Genomic DNA, 4,618 nt, shown 5'->3' with positions numbered 1-4,618 from the left:
TGCCGCGCCGTGCCCTCGGAGCCGAGTGGTGCCGGCCCGTGTGTGCACATCTTCCTGCCTCCGCCGTCTTCTCTCAATTAGAGTCCAGAGGAAGGGGAGGCAGCTCGTTGCCTTCGGGATGTGGAGATGCTGGTTAAGTTGGAGTCGGAGGAGGAGAGACACGACTTAAAGTAACTTCTGGTGTAACTGAAGGAGATGTTTGCCTTTTCACTCCATTTTGGGGTGCAGGAGGGATAGGGGGGCAGGCTGGCAATGTTTGTGAGTCGAGGAGTTTGCCTTCCTCACCCTCCAGTTCTTCATTTTTGAAACAAAATGCTTAATAAAGCAGGAGGATGACGACTGTGCTGCGCCTGTGCCGTTTCTGGGTCAGATGTGCTTGTGGGGAGATGGCTTTATTTAGACAGAGTAGGTGATGATGAGATATCATTTGTTGGGCCAACAGAATTACAATGCATGTGGTTTGGGCCTCTACGAGTCTGTCCTCAATTATTATTGTTTATTTTGGTGCTTCCCCAAGTCTTTCAGATATAGAGTGTCTTCACTCATGTTTTTGTTCTTTCAGGAACAGGCATGAGAATCCAAAACCCAGGCCTGCTCTGAGAACACGACCATGTGCCAAAAAGGCCAGAGCAGCTGTAACTGCTGTTAGAAATGAGCTTTCAATGAGTCCCTGCGAGCAAAGGCAGCAAAGAAAAAAACAGTCCGCTTCCTTGCACCCCAAAATGCCCGTAAACTTGGATGTACCAACAGAGAGGGCAAGTGGTGGAGTCGTGACCTCCACTAGCGGATCTCCTGCTTCTGAAGTGGTTCAGTACTGCCACCTGCTCTCCCCAGAGATGTTAGATAAACAGGAACAAAATATCAGAAAGCTTTGTAGGATAGCTGTTCCCACAGGTAGAGGAGGATGGTTTCATGCTCTTCAGGATATGTTAAATTGTAAGTATATAAACATTTTGTGCCTCATGGTGCGTCTCAGGTTACTCCTTCCCCCTGCTAAACATCATGGGAACATTTCGAGTTTCTGAACTTAGGTTTCTAGTGCTATTTTACCTCTTCTAGAATTACTGTGATACCTGCGTGACCTCATGGATATGACATGAGCTGCAGAAGACCAAGATCTTGGTTGAGTCAGAATCACAGAATATCCCAAGTTGGAAGGTACCTACAAGCACCATAAAGACCAACTTTCTGTGAGGCTGCTCTCCAGCCACTCATCCCCCTATCTGGACATATATCCAGGGTTGCCCTATCTCAGATGCAAGATCTGGCACTTGTTCTCATTAAACCTCATGTTGTTGGCTATTGCCCAGCCCTCTAACTTGGCAAGATTTCTCTGCAAGCTCTCTCTACCCTTGAGGGAGTCAACAGTTCCTTCCAATTTAGTATGGTTCCTTTCATGGAATTGTGTTGGCTGTGACCAATGACTGCAATGTCTTTCATATATTTTTCAAAAACTCCCAGAATTATCTATCTTTTCCATAATTTTGTCAGGCACCAAAGTGAGATTGACAGACAAGGACCTTCTTTGCCAGATGAGGTAGTCACAAACATCTAAAATGTCACTCAAAAGAATATTCAGGCAACTTTGTCCCCTCATATATCAATCTTTTTGGTTGTTTGTTTATATCCCTATTAGGTAGACACTGAAATGAATGTTAAATGAGAAGAATGGGATCTTTTACAGACTTTCAGTACATAGCTAAAAAGGTAAAACACCACAAAAATAGTATTTTCATTAGAGTGAATGCCAACTAAATAGTCAGTCATTACAATGCTGGTTGCTGCACCTTTGTGTTCATGCTCAAAGACATTAACACAGATTTTGCTTGCAATGGGAAGCTCTTCAGGTTCATAACCTGTTGCCATATCAGTTTGGTGGAGGGAGCATATGCAGTTCTTGGACATCCAAAAGTCATCCCACGCAGTGAACACTACAACATTGTCCACATCTTAATGTGACAGGATCAAACAAAATATCCAGTGTCCATTAGATTGCTCTATTCCCTCTCTGTTGTTACCCAAGGTATAAAGACAGAGAGGAGGTCAGTTTCACTCTGCAAAATATATGTTCAGATGACTGATCACAAAATCCAAAACAAGGACACAAAATAGAAAAATAATGAAGAGTTTTTATAAATATGGCCTTTCAGAACAGAGCTGTTCATGTGAGGTGCAATGTCTAGGTACATAATAGGAAAGCCAACTCATCTTCAGTTCAGTATAGAAGAACTATTTAAGTATCTTCTTAAGAAATACACCTTTCTTCTTGCCTCATCCCTCAGTCTAAAGAGATGTTTGGAATGGGAACTTAAATCAACACATATACAGAAAAGAGACCATTCTTAAGCCACTAGGAGCCACTGCACCTTTCTTCTCCTCCTCCCTGTGATTCTGTTTAATACAAGAACTATCTGGTGCAGGGAATAATGCAACTATGGCTTTATTTCTGCAACCCAGGAAAAGAAGGCTTCTTTCTTTCTAAGCTAGTTCATTTTCACCTCAGGTTCTGTTCAATCCTCCTGTGACATAATTGGGCTAAGAGGCTTCTCAAACCTCCTTCGCAAATAACACTTTTTTTTTCTGACAGCTGCAATACTGCACATGCATCTTAAAAATTAATGATTATTTATCTAGCTGACACATACAAAACTTAATATGAAATGGTAATGTCATAGTTAGCAGCCTGTCTTTAGCATATAGAGATGCCAGCCATGACAAAAAGTTAGCTGGAATGACCAATGATGTCTTTGTGCTAAACGCAGGTTATTTGGAAGGAAACAACCAACCATGGTTAAAACAACCAACCATGTTGTGGATGAGGTCAGCATACATTTATCATTACCATCTGAAAACTGGTGCCCACTGCCTCATGCCACAGCTTTTTTTTCTCCTCTCTGCCAAAAAGGTTCGCAGAACTAGGATTTACCCAGCTCTTTGGAAGGAGATTGGTGAAGGCCAGTACAACAAATACTGATGTAGTATCGGCACACTATTGCTTTGATATCACATGCAGAGAAGCACATTGCTACTGTGATATTGATATCTCTCCACCCTTGTTTTATTCACTGTTTCGATTGCAGTGTGGGAGGAGGGACCACTGAATACTTCCCTGTATAAAAGGCTTGTGAAAGTTCTTTTCTCAGGAACTGTACCCAGAGGTCAGTGCCTGCAGAACGCTAGAGCAGCTCTTTCATATCAGTAATTGCTCTTCTCCTCGCTCATAGTCTGCCTAGATTTGCATTCTGGACTTAGAACAATCTTACTGTGCATGCAAGTTTTTAGACTGAATGATGAAATCAGCTCACTATATATGGATTTGTGATGAAGAAAATCCTTGATGAGGTATGTGCTCTATCTTTGCCTTAAGGCAGCCAATTGATAGTGTCTGATGTTATCCTGGTGTAGCTAAATCATTTACTGGTTTACACTAGTCTTACAGTCCCATTGCCAAGAAACATCTCTAGTTACTCATCAGAGGAGAGGGATGCCTATCTCTCAACTTAAAAAGTTACATTCAAAATGTATGTAGTGCATTATAAAAAATTACCTGCAGGACAACAAAGGAGTCACCGACCCTGGAGATGTTCAAGAAACGTTTAGACATTGTGTTGAGGGACATGGGTTAGTGAGAACTATTGGTGACAGGCAAACGGTTGGACTGGATGATCTTGTAGGTCTTTTCCAACCTTGGTGACTCTATGATTCTGTGATTCTATGAAGTCATGATGAAGGCTGAACACTAAGTGGGGGAAGAGTGTTTTATTAGGCTAGCAAAGTCAGAATGTGGGGAAAATGTCACAGAGCAAGGACCCTTCCAGGAACCTGACAGTGCTGGAGTTGTCTCCCATTCCCACTGAAAGAACCACAGCTGTGGCACCTCCACCTTCAGCCCTGAATGTATACCAGGGACATCTTCATGTAAGGAAATCATCCAGCTGAGAAACTCCCTGAGCTACTGAGAATTGCATCAGTGAATGCCCACATACGGAATATAACTGAATACTTACTTAACGCCATTTCAGACCATAGAACTATCAACATGTAGTTAATGACTCTCATAGTCTGCACTGACTTGAGCTTTAGCTTTCTTAGCAAACTCAAATATCACGTATTCCAAAAGTGTCAAAAACATAAGCAGTTGTGCCATGTTGGGAAGGAAAAGCCGTACACAGTGTATTGCCAGGTACAAATGAAGCCGCCATTATTGACAATGGCCGTTATGTTAAGTACAGCCCAGAATTTAACAGGATATAAAGGCAACTGTAGTTCTATTCCTGAGAAAGAAAAGTTTTACCAGTTCTTCTCACCGATCTCAGCATTTGGCTTCATGTAATTAAATATTGCAACAGTAAAAAAAAAAAAAAAAGTTCTTTGTCAGAGTGACAGTTAAGCCCTGACTTAAACCATAACATCAAGTGTGTACATAGCTGAAAATCCAATCTGTCTGACGTTTTGTCTTTAACACATGCTATCATAACCCCAAACTAAAGGCAGCACTTACATTGCACCAGGTTAAATCACACACACTTTGGAAACTTTGGCATGTAAAGGAAGCATAAGGCAACATAAAGATTGTGTCGGACCAAATTTTCAGCCTTCTTTTCTTGGTATTTTGAAT

The sequence above is a fragment of the Meleagris gallopavo genome, chromosome 3 (genome assembly GCF_000146605.3).
Source record: "Meleagris gallopavo isolate NT-WF06-2002-E0010 breed Aviagen turkey brand Nicholas breeding stock chromosome 3, Turkey_5.1, whole genome shotgun sequence".
Taxonomy (NCBI): Eukaryota; Metazoa; Chordata; class Aves; order Galliformes; family Phasianidae; genus Meleagris; species Meleagris gallopavo.
Note: the sequence above shows the minus strand (reverse complement) of the source record.